Raw genomic sequence first — 24,092 nt, forward strand, 5'->3', positions numbered from 1 at the left:
GATACCCGCACATTAACCTTTCCTACCACTAGGGACAATTTACACACACAACAAGCCAATTAATCTAATTGTCTTTCGACGTCTTTGGAGTATGGGTGGAAACCGAAGATTTCACGGTCACTGGGAGAATATATAAACTACGTACAGACAGCACCCATAGTCAGGATCGAACCCGGATCTCCGGCAATGCAAGCGCTGTAAAGCAGCAACTCTACCGCTGTGCCATCGTGCCGTCTTCTTAACGCAGGTGATAACGTTATATTGGAGTAGGGAGAGGTTAAAGCTGGTCCACGCGGAATCTGAGGAAACAGCCAGGGACTTCATCAGAACTAGTCACTTTCCACAGGTCAAACTGAGGAATATTGATCTGACTTTTGTAATGTAGCCCCTGGGTACAGGTGCACTTGAGGCTATTAGATGGGTGATCTCATCCACTGATCTTCTGTGCAAAATGAATAGATAATGTATAAAGCTTGTAAGGGAGGGAGGGATGAGCTGCTGCTAGTGATTCTGCCTGATATTGGTTTGTAGTCCATTATAGCATGCAAGCCTTGATTGCCACAATCCACAGGTGTCAGTGTGATTAGTCTGGGGCTCTAACTTGGCCTGGAATTGGCTCTTGGAGTCCACAATGCCATCGCAATGGTCATACAGGTCATATTTAGATCTATTCGACAAGTTGAACACCTCAGCAAATAATGGGGGTTTTTAACACCGACTGTTAATTCTTTCCTTAATTTTGATTACTAACGTTTTTCCCACCATTGAGTTTAAACTGAACTGTTTAAAGTAGCTGATTTTATCCTTGCATTGTTCTTCAAATAAGCTTGTAACATTTGTAATTCTTTGTTCCTCAAATACCAGCCCTGTAACTGCATATGTTTGGAGACAAATAGCCAATATCTCCATGATATCCTCCCTCAGCAACCTGGAATGGTTCCCATTTGGATTGAGTGATTTAACATATGTGGATAAATCACTTTATCATTTCATTTTAACCCATCTAGTATTGCCATCATGTCTTCCTTTGCTGAGATTCTAGCAGTAAATTATTCTGTGGCAGAGACTATGTTTAGTACATGCCCTTCATCTCACAAATAGATCATCTTGTCCTTGTTCAACACTTCTTCTCCTAACTCATCAAAGAAGATATGAGGATTTCCTTATTAACACCTTCTGGACTTTCTATAGCCAAATGGTTCTCATGTGTTATGAATCTGACATCTGTCATATGCCCTTTTTCTACTTTATTTTACTGTCAACCAAGAAGATCTGGTTCTCGTTTGTCCTACCTTTCCCCACATGAGAATGGACAGATTGTATCATCTCCTCCTTGAAGGTTGCCAATTCTTCGATGATAGTTTTCCCTGCCAATCTTTGATTTTTCATTCTTTTGAAATTGCATATCTCCTTCAAGCGATCCATATCCTTTTCTGAGGCTATTTTAAACCTTTAATAGTATACTTGCTATTTCCTGTCAATTCCCCCATTGATACAAACTTAATCTGCCTTATCCTCCAGAACCATGCCCATCAAAGCGTCTTTGCCCATGGGTCAAGAAATATTTTTTTTAATATATGTTGCGCATATTTAATTTTATTCAATCCCCATTATCTACGAAATGGCTTACAATGCGTTATGATGTTTATTAAATAGTTTGATAAGTATTATTGTGCTTATGACTTTCATATCATGATATATTGGCATAACAAAGCTTCAATTTAAAGAGATAAACCAGTTAGATAATTTTTGCACAGCATTAGGGTTTGGGTTAGAGGCAGGGAATGAGGACTGTATGGCTCATAATCAGATTGTATAATCAGGACAGTTTCCACTGTTTTAAAATGCTCGAGAATTGAATTGCCTTCTTGAATAAAAGTAAAGCATGCAGTTAAAACCATCAGAAGTTTCCCAAAAATATTTCCTAACTTTGTTGAAGTTTATGTGGCAAAAATCTCTTATGTAGCTATAACCTAATCACACCAGGATTCTAGCTGTAAATTCTTATATTTCATTTGTTCATTTCAATACACTTATTATTAACAAAGCAATTGTTATTCCGTTCTGGATAATCTGGGAAGATGAACTTGGGCCTTCCTGAACAGTAGTAGATTGTGTATTCACAGTGTCTAATAAATGCTGGTAATTCAGGAGTTCCAGTGTAATATAATGAGAGGCAATATTTAACTAACCTAGGGTCATTTTTATTTTTGTCTCAAGTCATGCAAGAAAAGGTTATACCTCCATGAAGTGTCTTTTCTAAAATCATAGAAAATGAAATATTTGTCAAAGTGCAAAAATTAATATGAACTTCAATTTCTATCAAATAAAGTCTAATCACTAGTGACTAAAAATACTGGCCTGGATCGTAGTCACTATTGTCACAGTGTAAATTTCTTGAAATTCGTGGAGTCTACTTAAGAGCAGTTAAACATGGCAATCCAAAAGATGATGTTAATGTTATACTGCTTAATTAAATGTTGCACTAGTGCAAGCTACAGCAATGCAATCGACATAAGATCAATGATTTAATGTCATCATCATTTCTCGTGCATTAATTGTACAGTGAAAGCCATTATGTTTTATTGAATGAAGTGTTACTGAGTTTTTGAGAGTGTACCAAGTTATAATAGCTGCTGAACAATCACCTTGGACTCACCTGGAACACTAATTCCCTCCATTCCATGACAAAAAAAATCAGAGCTCTTATGATAAAGATATATTGTTTATTGTAAAGAGGTTCTTCTGCAGTTGTATAGGGCTCTGGTAGGTCCACATCTGGAGTATTATGTGCAGTTTTGATCTCCTAATTTGAGGAAGGACATTCTTGTGATTGAGGAAGTGCAGCGTAGGTTCACGAGATTGATCCCTGGGATGGCGGGACTGTCATATGAGGAAAGATTGAAAAGACTAGGTTTGTATTCACTGGAGTTTAGAAGGATGAGGGGAGATCTTATAGAAACATCAAAGTGGATAACCTCACATTTATCCACATTATACTGCATCTGCCATGCAGATGAGGGGGGATCTTATAGAAACATATAACATTATAAAAGGACTGGACAAGCTAGATGCCGGAAAAATGTTCCCAATGTTGGGCGAGTCCAGAACCAGGGGCCACAGTCTTAGAATAAAGGGGAGGCCATTTAAGACTGAGGTGAGAAAAAACGTTTTCTCCCAGAGAGTTGTGAATTTGTGGAATTCCCTGCCACAGATGGCAGTGGAGGCCAAATCACTGGATGGATTTAAGAGAGAATTAGATAGAGCTACAGGGGCTAGTGGAATTAAGGGATATGGGGAGAAGGCAGGCACGGGATATTGATTGGGAACGATCAGCCATGATCACAATAAATGGCGGTGCTGGCTCAAAGCGCCGAATGGCCTCCTCCTGCACCTAGTTTCTATGTTTCTAAAGTCTATTCAAGATTGACCTATGATAGCTTCTACTTTAAACCTATTTGCTTGTCTGATGTTTATTATGAAAGGATGAAAAGATTAACAATAATTAGTGCTTTCAGTTCTTAGATTGTTAGACATGAGAGTTACACATTCTGACTGAAATGTCACCTATCCATGTGATCTATCCATGTTCTCCAAAGATGCTGCCTGACCCGTTGAATTACTCCAGCACTTTGTGTCTTTTTTTTTAAACCGGCATTTGCAGTTCCTTTTTGCTATCCAGTATGTTTGGTAACTTTACTATCCCGGATTCCTTATGCCCTGATAAATAGCACCAGCTTGAAAGTCACATTGAAATAGGAACATCTACAGAACAGAGGCACTAAATCTTTGTGAGCAGTTTTGTTCAAGGCCAGTGTCGATTGCCAACCTTTCTTTGCTGATTGTGGTTACACCTGGTCCAAAGTGTTATAACATTACCACGGCAAAGAGTAACATTATTCTGGTTCAAGAAAATATTTGGTAAAATAAAAAGGTAAAAATGTTGTTTGTATAAAAAACCTTTACCTTGTGTTGGGTTAATTTTACTTTTTAAAAATCCACCCAAAATCCAAAATGTATTCTTCATATTGATTAACTGTGAAAAAAACCCAACGTGTGATTTTGACGGTTTTTTTTACATGTTATTTAGTAATTTAAAAAAAAGGTTTATTAGGAGCTACCTCCTATCTGTAGTAGCAGCTTCTACTTTATTCTTAAAGTAGGTATAATTAATTGTATAAATAATCAAAATAAATAAAATAATTCTATCAGTAGCTGCAGTATCTACTCTTGTACTGCATACCTTTCTCAGTGTATCTTTTCATAATAAAAACATTACATGGCAAATAAAAAGGCATTGGTGCAGGATTTTTAAATATTATCTGGTATGATCTGTTCAAATCAAGCTGAGTCGCACTAGGCGATATGTTAACTTACTTTATAAATGTGCAATTTGAATATTATTTGCAAATAATCTGCCATTACATTTTTGAAACACAAGATATAAACATAGTGTTTTTCTCAATTTAGTGATCAATGCATAATTAATACCATGCCAAATGGTAAAACTAATTGTTTTTCATTTGTAACATTGAATTCTTAGTACAAGAGCACTCGTGGATATCATCTTATGCAGATCACATAAAGGAAATGAATGCTTCTTTGCCTAAATTCCTGCTGGTAGGGAAACTGTTCCGTGATAAACCCAATGCACTTAGATAAGCTGAAACTAATTTAAATCTATTTTTTTTTAGAAAGCAACTGTATCTAGCTTTTTTAACTGCAAAGTCATTTTCAATTAACCTGTCATGTTATTAGAACGTTTGGGAGCACCTGAACATATCAGTTACATTCCTTAAGGTAAATGCAATGCTTTAAGTTTATGCTTAACATGTTCACTCTTGATAATTACGTCGTGTGGGCCTAACTAAAGTTTCTCATTGAAATGAAATCATAGTGATCAAATAAATAGTTGTACAAATTGCCTTTTTGCATTTATCTTCATGAATTTAAAAAAAGCATGTGAAAATAATCATCAAACTTCAACAGAGTACTTTGAACTAGGATGTGTATTGTATGTCTGGTAATTTTCAACACATCCTCATTTATAGAATTGCCTCACTGTAATGTTGTCCAATTGTCTTCTGTCGAAATTGGATGATAGTGGCTACTTGAATTGTGAAATTCTGCATTGTAGCATAACTAAATATGGGCCTCATTTTTTTTACAATCCCCTGTTCAGTCAGCAATGGAAGAATTTAATTGATGCCCCTAACATATCTCATTGGATGTTTGTTTTTATCATTGATTTTTTACCTTTATACTGGGGAAAATATATGAAAAGTGGGAGGGGACACATTTACATTAATGTTAGCAGAACTATTTGCTTCTGAATTTTATAGCCCTAAAGTGATTAGCAGGGCCATGTTAATTTGCCAATAAATCACTGACTAAAGGACTGACAAAATTAATTCATAGCACAGTGGAATAATACCCAAGGCTGATATTGAGCAATAGATAGAACAATCTGCAAAATTGTTTTTTGCAAAGACAGCTAAATACTACAGCTAAAAAAGTGTTATGAAAATGGATTCAATATAACTCAGATATCATAAAACCTGCTGTAGATATGACAAAAATCATGAAAATTGTGGAAAATATTATTCATTTTTTGCAAAACTCAGCATGAAAACTGAGGTATTTGTATATGTTGCCCACTATACTGATGAAAAGCTTTGCCCACAAACAAATCCTAATGCATGTTATTGTATTTTTACTTTCGTTAAGCTCCAACCATGTCTTTGCCTCGGTGTTGCAAGATTTGATGTGGAAATGCTATGACAGGCTTGGCTTCTCCCAATGCAGCTGGCTGGCACTGCTGATGCCAAAAGCCAAAGCTTGTTGTAATGGGATCATGGGATACTCGTTCAACACAGTTTGTCTGTTTGGTTCCCACCCGCCTCTGAGCACTCGGCTCTTGTGCCTCAGTCCTCTTAATGAGAGCTACAGGACAATAGTAGCATTGTTTCTTCTGTTTGGAATCTTGTGTTAAGAACAATTGATGTTTACCCAAGCATTTGCCCTGCCCAACCTCTATTGTTAATTACTTCTAGAGCTCCTTATTAACTCTGCTTGTGTTCCAGTACAAAGATCTATTGAGCCAGAGTTTGGACATCTATGTCTACTGTATTGCTTTGTCTGAATTTTCATCACGCTTACAAGCACGTTACTAGCATAATTTGTGCACATCGCATCTACACTATGCAAAATGGTTATATGCAATGTCCTTACATGAGAAACTAACATCAAATAATTCGGCAATGATAGAGCACTACGGGAAAAAATATAGGCTTGAATCATCTAATATTTTAATTGACCTTGATAATCTTAGACAGTAACAACAAAACCTACAGTTAAAAGAGCTACAGACACAAAGCCTACTTAGAAAATATTCAAATGACCAAGATTTCTGCCTCACTGTCTACCAAAGAAAATAGAATATTTCCCATTTCTTTTTCACATTTTCTGATAATTTTGCGTAGTTGAATAGATCTATTTTTTGTCCCTCTCAAATAAGCTGCCAACGCTATGTAAAAGAGTGTCATGAATATGCATATTTATGGACTTCTACAGTAAATGTTCCAAGTTATCTAATGAGACATTTGTGAGACAGTAACATACCTCAATAAGAAGTAACAGCAATAATACTAATTCTTTATTTTCTCGTATTAAATATTCATAACATTTCCAAAATACACTTAAATAATTTTCAACACTTTGCCAATAAACTCTTTCAATTAATTTGCGAATTTTTTGGTTTTGCATTTAAAGAATTCTCTACTCCCACCCAAAATGCAGACTTTGAATCTAGGTAGGTTTGTCATTCCTGTTCAATAAAGTAACATGTCTTTAGGTTATTTTTGTAAAGACGAATTGATGTATAATTACCAACATATTAACAATGTATTAGAAATGGCAAATACATTTATACCAAGAGATCACAATGTAAATAAAAAATTCAAATTGAAAATGCAATGCCATATCGAATTTTGAATCATTTTTGGGGAGCAGACTATTTTTCCCAGCGATTCCAATGTTAACTATCTTGAGTACGAACTTTTCAGAATTAGAAATACTGTAGTTAATCGTCTGGTATCACACTGTGGAATCTTTAGTAGTTGTACAAGAAAGATATATTTACAAATGGATTGAATATCCTGCAACACATTCGATTGGTGCTGCACGCCACAAATTTTATGCAATTTCATGGCACATTTGTTTTCTACCAGCTGACCAGACTTTATTTGGGGTCTCATTTTTATATCCTCATATTCTGTGACACAAACATGCACCAGACTTTCACTATTTATAACATTTAATTAATTGGCCAAATGAAATAAACTAGGTTACTAATATCCTCTCATTATTAATGTATTTTTATCAAGAAATAATTAGCATGCACATTTGTATTGTACAGCACCTATTCTTAATAGTGCTTGACTTTAGTAAAAATAGTATATGCTGGCTCTTTGCATTTTAATGTTCTGCAGGAAGCTTCCACTTGAATGAACAAAATTTATATCAACCATAGAGAGTGCTTAAATCTCCATTGACTTTTAGTTAAATGCATTATTTTACAGTACAGTGTGGATTAAATACAATTTATATTTCCCACAAAATATGATACCAGCTTTGAAAACAGATGCTGCAATTCAACTTTCAAGTCCTAGGGTCACACCTACATAATTGGCCAAACCTCAATATCACAGGACAACCATCCTAGCATGAATATATCTCGATTATAATTAGTGGGACCTGCTGAGAAGACATGATGATAATGGAATAATAATACATGAGGATATGCATCAGCATGATAGAAACCAGAAATACTAAACATCACATACAACACAAAGGGCATAGCTGTAAACTGGATGTTGTAACATTAATATTGTCCTATTCCAATGACAATGCATGTGAATAGCATTGTACTCTATTAGCACTGCAATGGGTGAAGCTATTAATAGATTTTGGTAACTGACTTTACTAAAAACAATAATCGGTTTTGTCAGCGTATTTCAGTTAAAAGTTCCAATATTAGAATCTAATTAGTAGCGGTGCATATAGAATGTAATAACCACCATCTGGGATGAAGCTTAAAACTACATGGATTTTTAATTAACATTTTTACACACAACAACTATATTGCCAACAGTTATACGTGAGACAGATTTATTTTATAACTCACACATGAATAAGATGTTCTTACTTATTTTAAAGAAAAAGAAAGGGTAAAAAGCTGGCAGGCAAATGAAATTCCATTAAACCTAAGACTTGAATGAAATATAATGGGTGTATATATTTCAATTTGTTCTGAAAAGCATGGTAGACCTTACATGTAAAAACTAAATTCATAGAGAAATCACATTTTATTCTTGACTAGGTTGTTTCAATATTTACAAGTTCCAATTTTACAACCTATTTTTTACTTTAGCCTTTCTTATCAAGAAATAGTATTGATTATAAAACTTGATCTATGAATGATTAAACATCTTGCTTATTCAATACAGTATTAAAATTAAATACTATTACTCTACAATCTTGGGATCAAGTTTTATTCATAAAACAAAGAAGACTGCACACTATTGCACTATAAATACCACTTCACCAGAGTTGCTGATTGCCACTGCTAATATGAAAAGCGGTATTTAACAGGGAATAATTACGTATGTATATTTCTATCTTTCTTTGATGCCTTTATTAAAAATCCCAAAGCCACAACTAAAACAGTGTATGTGTGCATATGTGTGTGCATGTGTGTTTGTGTAAGCACATGTACACACGAGGTGCATTTGCATGTCTGTGCAGACCAACAATGATTCTCTGTTTCAAACTGTCAGGCCTTAAGAAATGAGGGCATCTAATTGAACCATAAAATATGTTTCAAGGATAAATCATATGTTTCATCCATATTTGATGTGGAATTAGGAGAGTTGGGTAAGTTTTGCATGACAATTTAAAATACTGTCCTATGAAAGAAATCATATGTAACATGATTACACTGAAGGTTCACTTGCAAAATTAAATGTTAAGTGACCAAGTAAGTGCGGACCACATTCATACAAAATTCAGTTTGGCATATTTGACATTAATTTAAATGGTCAACAGAAAAAAAACAGAGTTGAATTACTATGCCCTATAATCTTTGGATTGAAATAGAAATGTAATAAATAATTGTTCGGCATCTGTACATCTTCAATTATACTTACAAAACCGGTTATCTGAACTTATCAAAACTTCTCACAGTTTACAGGTCAGCACAAAGTTTAATATCCAGTACAGCCCTCGCTGAGTCAGTACCAAATCCTGTTGACTATCTTTGCATTAATAGCATCAATAAACATATTTTTTTGTCCCATTCCACTGTAGCATACAAAATGCCACATACTCATTCGAACGTCAATAAGCCATACGTAAATTGATTTCCCTGTACATTATGTCACGTGCTAAATGGAAACACTAATTAACATAAACTTGAGAATTATACTTATATTTTATATTATATTTTAAGAAAAGCAAATATCTATCACCGAGACCCTTGTGAATTGAGCTAAGATCTGCTTTTACATTGAATGACCTTACAATGAATCCTATGCTTTAAATATAAATAAAGTATTTTAAAAGTATGGTTGTTTCGATCCTTTACAGTTGATCAGATTCCCAATGTAGATCAGAACAAACAAAAGATACTGATCAAAACATGGGTAAAACGTACGCATGTTAAATATTTCTATTGCATCTATAAAATCACATTTTAATAATAAAGGAATGAACAATAAAATTAGGGGAAAGAGGAATACAATGATTAGAAGTGACCTGAAAATAGTTAACATTGATAACTGCAGACAGTTGATTAAGTGGTAAAATAATAGTGAAACCAGGCTAAAATGAAAACAGTTAAGAATTTTGAAATTCAGCTATCTCTTAAGGCATTATATATTATAAAAAATATCCCAGCACCACATTGCAAACATTTATTTGCTGAAACCCGTACATCAAACATACTCTATCCTAGCATATTTTATCTACAACACAAACAAACTTTCCTTTAGGTCCGTGAACCAAATAATAAATGTCAGTCCTAAATCCTCTATGAAAATCATTTCAGCTTAATCCTCTACATTCTGCAGCATGCAAATAAGCACCAAGGCCCTCAGTCTGCCGTCATAGATTCAGCCAATTTACAGACACTGAATTATGTGCTTTGGGCTTTCTCTGTGCCCCTCCCCCATCTCTGAACTTGATAGCAGCTGCATACGTTACAGACAAAACCACAAACCAAGGTAACATATCATATATTGCATGCTGTAAATTAACTTTGCATTTGATGCAGAGAAACTATGGCCATACCAAGGAACAAATAACATTAGCATTCATTTTCTGAATTGTATGTACTGTGGATTTAACCTATTATGTGAACACACATGAAACCATCATAGTCATATCTCTTTGCACAACTCTAAACATTCTAGCATTAGGCGCATTTCATTCTTAATGTACATCATGAAGAAATGCAGAATATTTATGTGTTAATGAGATGCACAGTTCATAAATTATTGAGCTAATTTTGAAGGATGGTTTGCGATGTAGTTATGCACAATCCTAACAATGTGTGTGGATTGGTTTTTCTAGTAGCTTCAAACCAAGAACAACTGTAAGTACACGTTTCTCTTTTTTTCACCCAAATTCTTCCACTATTATCATTTTTATAACTTGCTGCTTTTGTGGTTTGGAAAATAAATACATATACTAGGAAAATATACATTTTGCTCCTTAATATTCATGAATTTATTTACAGTTCCCTATATTGCAAATCTCTCTTCCAACTGCATTTCGGTGTTTTGCATTACTGTCATATCTATATTCCTGTGGGAATCTTCAATAAGATTTTTGATAAATCAAGATTTAACAGGCAAATATTGCTATAATGTATTCCATATTTCCATATTACAGTTCTCTATTTGAAATGAAACATAACCATAGAACTCTATTGTTTAGATTCTTCACTACACACATATAATAAAGGCCTACACATTAAATTTTGATTTTAGCCCAAACTTATTTTTAATTGGTTTGAAGGGTGCCATTTTGGGTGAATATTTTAGAGATGATTAATGGCTAAGTTTTGACAGGCTGAAGGCAGTGTCTTTTTATGTTTACAGTTTTCCATTGTACCCTCATACCCTTTCTCTTTCATGTGCAAACATTTCTTATTATTAGAAAACAGGAACATTTTAGAGCTCAGATTTCAACAATTATCCAAGTCAATGATTTTGTAGATTTCAGAATTAGTATTTCCAATCTTAATAGAAGAATATTATTTGGTAAATTTGACCTGCACAGTGAAAATAAATCTTAAAAGCTTTTACCAACCTAGATATTAACTTCTGCTCAACCCAACAAATGCTCTGATACTTAAGTCACTGCCAACAAGATGAATGTAAATAAACATGCATCATTTTATATTTGAATTGAAGTGTTTGTCTGATAAACACATTGTTAATATAACGGGGAAAGGTGTGGAAGACAGTCACACCTTCTATAATCCTATCTTTTACTAATTTTCCTCGATTGTGCATTCAAATCTAGATATGAATGCATTAACAGCCAGGCTGCTCATACTGGTAAATTTAAAGAACTGTCAAAATTCTTGTTGTAGATTTTCATATTGATGAGAAGTTAATTAAAGAATATTTTCCAGTCATGCCTGTGTGTACTTCTAGTCAATACCATTATATTACTATGCTTTCCCAAAGGCAGATTGAGATTTGTTTAAAATAATAGTAATATCAGTAAATGAAAATGTTCTGTTTACAACTTTACATCTATGTTTAAGTATTAGCAGCTATTCATTATAGTGATAACCTGTGTTTGTTGGGGGGGGGGCATTGTAACATTGGTGGGAATAATAAACAATTGGGAGTTGACCTGTAACTGTAATAATCAAATTTTGTTCACTTTCCACGAGTCCAAATTTCGCATTACTATATTAGATGCCATAGACATATTATTTCCATTGAATCTGAAATTATTGTCACATCAATGATCATAGCAGCACTGGAATACAAAATATTTAAATTTAAATGCATATTTGCATAGGAAAAAAGGTATGTCAGCAATTAACTTAATTAAGTTAATACAAATGTTCAGTGTTTTATCCTGGTACTGTTCACTGGAGACAAAAAAAAAACAAGCGTGTGGTTTCAGTTTAGTTCTATGTCACATCACTTACAGTGTGAAAATGTAAAATTAATTACCGCAATGAAATACAAATGAAATGTTTGTAATACATTAATTTACTGTTACAACATGGGTAGTGTAAAGCAAAAATTGTTTTGTAAATTATAAAAAAATAACCATAACATTGTCAGACAGGTATAGCAGGTCTTTGTATTGCATTTGTGTATAATGTTGATAGTGAATAAATTAAAATACATGACAAAAGGATGCAAGATTGAACGCAAATTATTATGAATAGGATAAGCAATTCAGTTCGGATAGCTTTATTACTTGTTGCTAAAATCTTTGTTGTGTCCTAAGGAGGTTTATTGAAAATTTAAATTGTTCTGCATTATTATAATTTTAGGGAATGTGATATGTAGAGACTAGCATCCTCCTTTTGTGTTTTAACTTTCTGCAATTCTTTGATTCCATTCCATGCAGAATTATAACAATGATGTGGATCATCACCTTGACTGCAAATTTGCAACACAGTATAAGATTATGATTATCTTGTGTTCGTCACGTTACGTTTATAAGCATGTTGCTACAGGCCGAAACAAATTCATTGCATTACAGGTAGCATGTTAATATTTCACTGACAGCTAATTGCTATGGTTTTGGCATCCTTCCTGTGCAAATCGAGTTGTTGATTGTATTGCTGCTATAAATCGTGACCACCAGATAGTTACTTTGCCTCCCATAAAGGGGAGGTCCATTGTCACTGCAGCAGGTTTTGATAGTAATTCTAGCTTGGGAAATGCCAAAGAAAGGCATGTGGAAGAGAAGAAGCTCCACTATTGTCAGGTTTAGCACTTTCAAAAGATGCTCCTTGACCTGTCGAGTATTTCCAGCATTTTCTATTTTTAGCTAAGATTCCTAGTATCTGCAGTTTTCTCTGAAATTATCAGAGCAGCGAAAGTACTTACTGAAGTGGTGAAATGGAGGAGAGATGGCCTGCATTCACAAAGGACTGGATGCACTCCAGTGGAAACACAAATGCCAACTTTTTACACCGAGGAATATGAGCAGAAACTTGAATGCCTTCACATAAGTGGTAATGGTCAGTCCATACATTGTTAAAAGCAAACTGTTTCCAATAACACCAGCCTCAGGTGCAGCTGATTGGAGAATACCTCACCATTTCCTGTCAAATACCACTATCATTCGGAAAGAAAAATATAATAGACGTCCAGTTATATTCCCTATTTTACTAAGTCAGCACTTCACAGATAATTAAGTATTTTCTGAAGTTTAGTCATGGCTATAGTGCTGGACACTTAAGCAGCAATATGATCATGCCCAGGCAACCATTTTGGTAGAAGGGTCTCGACCCGAAACGTCACCCGTTCCTTCTCTCCAAAGATGCTGCCTGTCCCGCTGTTACTCCAGCTTTTTGTGTCTATCGTCGGTTTAAACCAGCATCTGCAGTTCCTTCCAGCACAACTATTTTGGTACTGTTGATTATGGGATAAACACAAACAGGAAACTAGGGATAGTTCAGCAAATCTTCCTCAAAATTGTACCATCTGAGAGGATTCACTTTGACATCTCCTGTGGTAAATGGTACCTTCAACTGCCTAGTTCTCCCACAGGACTTTACTGATGTTTGTTGCTCAGGTTTCTGAACTTGACCCCACCACGATCTTCTTAAAGGCATGAGGACAGCACTTGCTGCATCATAGTAGTCATGCCTAACACTGTAATGCTGCATTGCATCAACATCTACTCAGAGCTGCAGACTCTGAGCTTATGTTTCACACTTTGCACGTGATGCCAGACATTCAACCATGACAGCCTCATCACCAACACAGAATGCACCAGTCACTGATACATTTCCCTTTTCCTGCCAAGAAAGCTGACGCACAACTGGTGGGAACTAGGTATTAACCACAGGGACAAGCAAACCTGGTGATTATGGTTGCCTATTATTGCGTCTTGTTGACATCAAAACTGAAAACATTGATAGTGATGCATGTTTCTCAGATCCCAATCCTATTTGTTCACATTCCACTTCCCCCTCGACCTCCGGACTATTCAGATTTACAAGCAGCAGCATGTGTTAGCATCAATTCCTACCTTCACATATTTTCCAGCAACACAATATAAACCATGAGTCTTTTTTATGGTACATTCCTGACAACTATGACCTTGCCAGGGAGTGTAGAAGCTGCAACAATGCCAATGATGCACTGAGTATTGTACAATTACATACTCATGGACATGACCTTAGAATCTGATGGTATGTGGAGAGACTGGGCACAAGAGCTCACATCTGGAAGGTACACAAAAATGCTGGAGAAACTTAGCGGGTGCAGCAGCATCTATGGAGCGAAGGAAATAGGCAACGTTTGGGGCCGAAACCCTGGAATCACACTGGAGAAGGGTTTTGGCCGAAACGTTGCCTATTTCCTTCGCTCCATAGATGCTGCTGCACCCGCTGAGTTTCTCCAGCTTTTTTGTGTACCTTCGATTTTCCAGCATCTGCAGTTCCTTCTTAAACAGCTCACCCTTGGGGCAAGGGACCAGGATAGCATAGGGCCAGGCAACTGGGGAGTATGGTCCTGTTGCAGAAACATGTGGATGGGAACTTTAATGGGACAATAAATGGGAGCGCAGGTATATGGGACTAGGGGAGAATACGTGTTCGGCACGGACTAGAAGGGTCGAGATGGCCTGTTTCCGTGCTGTAATTGTTATATGGTTATTATATGGTTAATAAGGAAGCTACTGTTGTATGCACAAATAAATTATTAAATTGGAAACCCAACAGAAGATTATATTCACTGTGAAGGAGTCTAATATTGTTCAACATCAAAAAAATATGTTATGTACAGAACGTGAAGCTCCTTGCCACCAGTGTTGAAGAAATTATTAAGGCAGATCATTACCTGAATGGTGTCAGGTTAGGAAAAGGGGAGGTGCAACGAGATCTAGGTGTCCTTGTACATCAGTCATTGAAAGTAAGCATGCAGGTGCAGCAGGCAGTGAAGAAAGCAAATGGCATGTTGGCCTTCATAGCGAGAGGATTTGAGTATCGGAGCAAGGAGGTCCTACTGCAGTTGTACAGGGTCCTGGTGAGACCCCACCTGGAGTATTGTGTGCAATTTTGCTCTCCTAATTTGAGGAAGGTCATTCTTACTATTGAGGCAGTGCAGCGTAGGTTCACCAGGTTAATTCCCGGGATGGTGGGACTGACATATGATGAAAGAATGGGTCGACTGGGCTTATATTCACTGGAATTTAGAAGGATGGGAGGAGATTCAGAGAGTTGTGAATCTGTGGAATTCTCAGCCACAGAAGGCACTGGAGGCCAATTCACTGGATGTTTTCAAGAGAGAATTAGATATAGCTCTTTGGGCTAACGGAATCAAGGGATATGGGGAGAAAGCAGGAACAAGGTACATATTCTGGATGATCAGCCATGATCATATTGAATGGCAGTGCTGGCTCGAAGGGCCGAATGGCCTACTCCTGCACCTATTTTCTATGTTTCTAAATGGCAAATTTGCTTTGTTCACTTCAACTACAAAGCAATGTTTGATGATCTATAACTTAGCTTCGGTTACAGTACGGAAAATCTGAATCTGAATCTGAATCTGAATCTGAATCTGAGCACAAGGCGCGTAGTCACCCAATGTTTGAGTGCTGGAATGAAAGCTCAGACTGCTGCCATGCAAGGTCAGTTTACAGCAGATTCTGCCATCATAGATATGGAAGGTGCAACGAGATCTAGGTGTCCTTGTACATCAGTCACTGGAATACAAAGTGCAGAAATGTTTGAAAGCCCGATATTTCCTATGTCCCCCGAATGAATTAAAAAAAGCCCAGCATTTTGTCACTTCATCCAACCTTCTATGCTACAACTGATAACTAGAAAAGCTGAGCCAGTGTGAACGGCAGTTTCTCCATCAACAATGAGCCTCCCAATATCTCCCAATAATACTCCAATTGCCCATCCACCCCCATCATTCCACCAGTGCTCTTGGTGGTCGATCAGCCAGCTGTCTCTGGCCAGATATTGCAAAATCTGGGTCGACATTGATTTTGGGTCATCTGAGACCATCTACAATATCTTCTGCTGAAAGTAACTAAATTTCCACCACATGTGCTTTTGCTCGCAGGACAACAATGCATAAGAGTAACAGATTACTGCACTTCTGGACAGGTGCCTCTCCGCATACAGTTTGACATGTCCAGAACAGTAAAGAAACTGGTTCCTCAGCGTTCTTTGAGGCAACATGCCTTTTATCATATGCGCATATTGGACATAAATGGCACTGCATACCACGGTCACCGTCCATGTCATCAGAAGTTAGATCTTCCTGTCCCATAGCCAGCCTTCAGTTTACCATTATGATTCAAATGTAGCTGGTGCAACAGACTGCTACAGAATGAAGATATTATGGCAAGATCGCAGGCATTGACCTCTATATTTCAATGTCTATTCATACACCAATGAGTATTAAAGGAATGGCACAGTAGCACAGTATGGTCTCCGCAGATCTCCAACTACCTGGTTTATTCTTGACCATCACTTGCTACCTATGTGGAGTTTGCACGGTTCTTGCTCTGGCTACATGGCTTCCTCATGGTATTCTGCTTTAATTCTGCATCAGAGGGAATTTCCAATTCCGGGGTGAATAGGCTGCTGTCTATTGGTCCTAGTATGAATCTAAGTAGTAGAACCTGGGGATAGTCGATGATAATATGGGGCAAATAATATGGCATTAGTGCAAAATTAATGTAAATTGCTGCATTTGGTGAGCCAAAAGATCTGTTTTTGGGCTGTACGACTCTGTGAGTTGAACCCTGTGGTTTGCTATTTAGGGCAGATTTGTCCTGCAAATGTGGTTCCTACCTTCCTTCCAATTTTTGCTACAGCTGTCGATTTTAATGCAGACATTCTTATTCGAGCACCAGCATCTTAAGTACGATTCTTTACTGAGGTTGGGCGAGGAGAATTAATCCCTGAATTCCTTGGATGGATAAGGAGTGGGAGAGCCTTCTCCTACCCATCATCATTCCTCTTCCATTAATCCATCCCTCTCAGCATTCCCTTTCACATTCAGGGCGGTACCGTGGAGCAGCGGTAGAGTTGATGTATCACAGCGCCAGAGACCCGGGTTTGATCCTGACTATGGGTGCTGTCTGTACGGAGTTTGTACGTTCGCCCAGTGATGCTGTGGGTTTTCTCTGGGTGCTCCAGTTTTCTCCCACATTCCAAAGACGTGCAGGTTTGCAGGTTAATTGGCCTCTGCAAATTGTCCCTAGTGTGTCGGGCAGAACTAGAGTAAGGATGATCGCTAGTCAGCGCGGAATTGGACATTTGGAGAGGGAGCACTACCATTCTGCTGCTAATCTCATGCTCAAGCCCATGTAGTTGCAATGCTATACTCTGGAATTGCAGTCATGGAATCAGATTGGCATCATAATCCATCTATTCTCCATATTTCCAATTGACATTCGCTGCACGCAAACCCTCATCAATGTAGCAACTAAAAACCAAAAATCTGAAATAAAAACAGGAAATGCCAGAAACTCAGCAGCTCAGGCAGCATCTGTGGAAAGAGAAATAGAGTTAATGTATCACGACAAAGACTTTTCATCATAATTGTTTCTCTTTCCATGGATGCTGCCTGACTTTCTGAGGGTTTCCAGCATTTTTTGGCTTTAATCTCATAAAATGATACTTAGACTTAGACTTAGATCCTTTATTTGTCATTCAGACCTTTCGGTCTGAACGAAATCTGAACGTTGAGCAATTTACCCTGCAAATGTGAGCGCATGTTTTATGCACCATTTTGGAGCTCCAAGGGCACTCAAAGTGTCGGTCCCAATTTCAAAGCCAAATGTGCTTCATTTATGTTGAAACAAAAAAATATACTGCTGGGCCTAATATGTACAATATGCATTAATATCTGTGCATCTCGAATTCTTGTGACATACTATCACTACATAATGGATCCACAATCAATGAAATACAAAATGCCTGTAAACATTATCCAAGGGACACAAAAGAGGTCAGAATATTTTTTTGACGTGTTGGTTTACTTTGCTTCAAACCCTTAAAAATTAGTTTTATTTACCATGCCTTTGCACATCCAGATTTATCCATTCTGCAGGCTCCTTTAGCTGCAGGCATGTGGAACTTTGCAAGGACCAATACTGTCAACATACACTCAGCTAGACATACATCACTTCATAGTTCTTGCTTTCAGCACTGTTACCTTAGATTGGCAGAGCGGACCACATGCTGTTTTAATTCCAGGAATAATTCTGAACAGCCAGTTCTGTCATTCTTGCAGTACAGAGATGATACTAGTTTTATCTTCTATGCTGAAATGAATAATTAGAAATGTATTTTAGTAAGATGATATGTATAAAATTCTTTCAATGCACATATATTTTAATGTTACACTTTTTAATAACCTGCAATTTACAAAAAATAATCTTAGTACTTATTCCTTTGAATTTGATTGTGCTACTATTGTGATGGCACTGTGCATTTTTGACCCTGCCTTAATAATTTGCCACTTTATGACATATGCACTCGATAGATACACTCTCCAAAATGGAGCCTAGGGAGGGGATGTGTAATTGCCTGTGACCCACTCCACAAAGACATCTGTTTGTAATCTCAATGAATGGATGAGAAATGAAAAGGTTCTAGATCAAATCTGTTGCTAGGTGCAACGGCCTCCTCTCCTCTGTCTTGATTGTGCGCTCTATTGCAGAAGTCATCGGGAAGGATGCGGGCATAAGAAAAGTGACTTTCTCAAACACTAGAGGCACTCAGGTCAAAACCTCCTTCTAACTGGATGGTGAGCCATTTATTCGCAGACTGATGAATATCTGAAATCATTTCAATACGCCTTGGAGATCAAAATGAACTGAAATCAGCACAAGGCTATGGGGAGTCTGCAGATGCTGGAATCTTGAACAAAAAACAAAGTGCTGGAGGGACAGTGGGTCAGGCAACATCTGTGAAGGGAATGGATAGACATGATGTTTCAGGCGGATGAATTAGGGGGACAGAAATCTGTTAGAGAGAGGTGGGGGGTGGTGGTGGAGTATTGCACACACTGGGGTGTGGTGGGGGTGCAGGGGAAATGGAGGGGGCAGATGGTTACTTGAAATTGGAGAATTCAAAGTTCATACCATTGGGTTGTAAGCTATCCAAGCGGAATAAGAGGTGCTGCTCTTCCCCAGTAGGCCTCGGTGGATAGTACTAAACTGTTTGGTGAAACGATCGCCTCGTCTATGCTTAGTCTTGCTGACAAAAAGGCCACATTGGGCGCGCCGAATGCGATAGACGAGGTTTGACGAGGTGCACATAGAAACATAGAAACATAGAAAATAGGTGCAGGAGTAGGCCATTCGGCCCTTCGAGCCTGCACCGCCATTCAATATGATCATGGCTGATCATCCAACTCAGTATCCTGTGCCTGCCTTCTCTACATACCCCCTACATGAACATCTATCTCACGGAAGGACTGCTGTGGTCCCTGGCTGGAGGTGAGGGAGGAGGAGAAGGGACAGATATTTCATTTCCTGTAGATGCGGGGGAAAGAGCCTAGAGAGAGGGTGGGTTAGATTGGAAATGGTGATCAAACCAAAGAGTTGCAGAGAGAATGGTTTTTACAGAAAGGGGTGGGGATGGGAAGATCTGTCTGGATCTGGAGACTTGTGGGGTGAAAGATGGGGAACAGGAATCTTTATCCTTGTTCTGTCTGGAGGAAGGGGGAGTTGGAGCTATAGTGGAACTGCAGGGCACAGAGGAGAAACAAGTGGGGGGTCCATCCACAACACGTTTTACTAAAGATAGAGGACATTTAAATGTCCTAGAGTGCAAAGTCTCATCTTGGGAGAAAAAGCGGAAGAGGCTGAGAAATTGAGAATAGCGCCCCTGTCCCACTTAGGAAACCTGAACGGAAACCTCTGGTGACTTTGCGCCCCACCCAAGGTTTCCGTGCGGTTCCCGGAGGTTGCAGGTGGTTGCCGGAGGTTGCAGGTAGTGGAAGCAGGTAGGGAGACTGACAAAAACCTCCGGGAACCGCACGGAAACCTTGGGTGGGGCGCAAAGTCTCCAGAGGTTTCTGTTCATGTTTCGTAAGTGGGACAGGGGCATAAGAGTCAGCATCCTTTGCGAAAGGCAGAATGGGAGGAGGTGAAGTCAAGGTAGCTTTGGGATTCAGAGAAAATTGAGGCTATGATCATCAGCAACTGTCCTAACTTGTTTCTTCTATATCATCAGGTCCAGTTACTTGACGGTGCTGGGAATATGGCTCAGAATGGGTCATATTGGGAATGTGGCAAGATCTGAGCCCGGCGTCTAGCCAAGATGAAACAGAGTTTGGGACTGGCAATAAGCATTCACTCAGTTGCAGGAAGAAACTGGCCATCAAGTGTCAGGTGTGCTCGGCATTGCTGTTCACAATGCAAGTTAACCACCCTAACCACCTGTACCTCCTGCCTGTGCTGCACCAGTCATTCAAGCCATTAAGCCTAGTTCATCTGTACTTTTGAAAATGAACAATGCCTGCAGAGATGTGATATATAACTCTCCAGGGAGAGAGGGAGAGAAAGAGAGAAGTGTACCCAACATGGTCTTCAGAATGGTGCCACCTTTATACATGACCACATCAAGCTGTGCATAGGTTATGTAAATGCCAATTTCATGACATGCTAAGGTTCTCTCTCTAGTATTGTTCTGGTAGCGTTAGCATGAACCAAATGGTCCCCTTAAATGTTGTAAAATAAATTAGCCCAAAAAATGGAATTCTCTGTGGAATTCTCTGCCTCAGAGGGCGGTGGAGGCAGGTTCTCTGGATGCTTTCAAGAGAGAGCTAGATAGGGCTCTTAAAAATAGTGGAGTCAGGGGAAATGGGGAGCAGGCAGGAACGGGGTACTGATTGGGGATGATCAGCCATGATCACATTGAATGGTGATGCTGGCTCGAAGGGCCGAATGGCCTACTCCTGCACCTATTGTCTAAAATGAGGCTAAATAAGTTTCAATGAAATGTTCCCTTCAATGTACATACAATATTGTTGTGCCATGTAGAAAGATGTTACCATTAGTCAGGTAAGAAGTGGTCTGCATGGAAAATCCTCAAGACTTTATGAAAGCAAAATAGTTCCCTGGGCAGATGAAGAAAGTCATTTGGCAGAATGCCTCATCCCAAGAACATTCAAACCCCTCGTCATCCCCCAATCTCCTGGTGATGAGTCTGTCATCCATCTACCTCTGCAATGCACATTTGCAAAGAAGGCTTGGAGAGACCCAGTGGTCTTCGTACCAAAATGACAAACTCTGGCCTTTGGCCTGTATGAAACTTGCTGTATGCTGAGGAATGTACTGAAGATTGGTGCCTGGCACTACTAAGGTGCACGACCACAGTTAAGACACCACTGCCCAAGCACATTGAAAGGCTAGAAGCCATGTTTAAGATAAAAAACCTCATTATAGTGCATGCTCATGAATATATGGGCATGAAAATTGATATCATGCCTATATAAACTAAATAGGATGATGTGGCTTGAAAGAAATAATGACATCCTGGATTTTATACTTGAAAATTTTATAAGGTAATATTTTTGAAAAAATACCACTCATTGCAACATTACATCCGCAAAACAATTTATTAAAAGACAATAAATGTTAATGGTCTATAACTTACAGCAGCAACAGACTTATGTTACAGCTTTAATATATTACAAAAGCACAAAATCGGGAAAGAATTAACACCAGCCAAAGAGATATTTGGGCTGACAGCAAAAGCTTGGCCCCAGAGCTACGTGGCTCAGGGAAGGAATATCCAAAAAAAGACACAAAATGCTGGAATAACTCAGTGGGCCAGGCAAATCCAAGCTTAAAGCACAAGCAATTGGTCATCAGTGGAAATAGGACAGCAATGGGGAACTGGGGGTGTTCACTCAACCTGAAATTGACAGCAGCTGAGTTTTTGGAGGTTTTTAAGTCTGGAAGGAGGCAGAGAAGATTGAATGAATAAGGACTTAGAGAGAATTGAACATAAGCTGCGAAATCAATGATTTAATTGAATTGTTTACCGAAGACTGAAGGTGCCAATGATACATTTTTCTAAAATAAATGTTTTAATTGAAGCTTTAAAGCGATGGTTCATGCTGCATGGTTGATTAACGTATGGCATCTCTGTGTGGTATCTCAGCTGCACGGAGGCGGAGAGGAGAGCTCTTCAGCGCGTCGTCCACAGAGCGCAGAGGATCATTGGGACCCAGCTACCAGCCTTGGGGGGCATCTACCACACACGGTGCCTCAGGAAGGCCGTCAGCATCCATAAAGACTCCTCACACCCTTGTAACGGACTGTTCGAACTACTTCCCTCCGGCAGACGTTACAAGGCCTTCTACGCCCGAACCTCCAGACTCAGAAACAGCTTCATTCCCAGAGCTATAGCGGCTCTGAACCGGCCCTGCTGAGTGCCCCCCATCCCCCCTGGACTGTCTCCCTCAGATGGTCACGTCGCACAGTTTATTTATTTATTTTTTATTTTTTGACGTTGGTTGGAAGCTGCAGGCATACGAAATCTCGTTGCACTGATGTGCAATGACAATAAAAGATATTATTATTATTATTATTATTATTCATGCTGAAACAATGGGATGGCAATTTGCATCCGTGATCACAGTACAGCAATGTAACCTGCTCTCAGAAGACAACACTTTACAATAGACAAAGCAGTATCTTTGATGTTCAAGAAGGAACTGCAGATGCCGGAAAATCGGAAGTACACAAAAATGCTGGAGAAACTCAGCGGGTGCAGCAGCATCGTAGATGCTGCTGCACCCGCTGAGTTTCTCCAGCATTTTTGTGTACCTGCAGTATCTTTGGTAGTCTTTGTGAAATTAATTCTGTTTCCTGCTAACATGCAGGATTGCACCCCTTAAAAAGAGCCACACTGCACTGCTCCAAATGGGTGTGAGTAATGCAATGGTGAAGATAGGTGGAAGATGAATGGAAACCAGCATCTGGGTTGATGATCATGGCCTGCTGGCTGAACTTTACAAGAGCTGCGGTAACTATGAGGCAGAGACTAGGAATGCTTTCATGCTCCACCATGCTATGGAATAGGCATGTGACGATCCCACAAAATATGGAGCAATGCTAGAAGATATTTACGCTAGTATTTAGAAGATTGTGGGGGGATCTTATAGAAACTTACAAAATTCTTAAGGGGTTGGACAGGCTAGATGCAGGAAGATTGTTCCCGATGTTGGGGAAGTCCAGAACTAGGGGTCACAGTTTAAGGATGAGAGGGAAGTCTTTTAGGACCGAGATGAGAAAATCATTTTTTACACAGAGAGTGGTGAATCTGTGGAATTCTCTGCCACAGAAGGTAGTTGAGGCCAGTTCATTCGTTATATTTAAGAGGGAGTTAGATGTGGCCCTTGTGGCTAAAGGGATCAGGGGGTATGGAGAGAAGGCAGGGATGGGATACTGAGTTGGATGATCAGCCATGATCATATTAAATGGCGGTGCAGGCTCGAAGGGCCGAATGGCCTACTCCTGCACCTATTTTCTATGTTTCTATGTTTCTATTTCCATATTTATAACCTAAGATTTTAGTTTTAGAGATTGGCATGGGAACAGGCCCTTCGGCCCATTCATAGTAGTTCTATGTTATTCCACTTACTCATCCACTCACCAAGCACAGTGGGTCATTTACAGAGGTCAATTAATCTACAAACCTGCATGCCTTTGGAATTTGGGAGGAAACCAGAGCACATGGTGGAAACCACTGCAATCACAGGAAGTACATGCAAATTCCACACCTCTCCTACAGCCCCAACCCCCTTCCCTACCACAAAATAGATCTACTAATTTTCTGAGTT

The 24,092-nt window shown here is 38.6% G+C and overlaps 1 long non-coding RNA gene across 3 annotated transcripts in view; it reads right to left on the reverse strand.

Annotated features, from left to right (window-relative positions):
* The window catches only part of LOC116970764, a 290,449-nt gene that overhangs the window by 180,717 nt on the left and 85,640 nt on the right, over positions 1-24,092 (reverse strand). For all 3 annotated transcript variants that reach the window (XR_004411308.1, XR_004411306.1, XR_004411307.1), the window contains exon 3: positions 18,447-18,555. This is a non-coding gene — a long non-coding RNA (uncharacterized LOC116970764). The remainder of the gene's footprint in view (positions 1-18,446; positions 18,556-24,092) is intronic.

The sequence above is a fragment of the Amblyraja radiata genome, chromosome 3 (genome assembly GCF_010909765.2).
Source record: "Amblyraja radiata isolate CabotCenter1 chromosome 3, sAmbRad1.1.pri, whole genome shotgun sequence".
NCBI lineage: Eukaryota > Metazoa > Chordata > Chondrichthyes > Rajiformes > Rajidae > Amblyraja > Amblyraja radiata.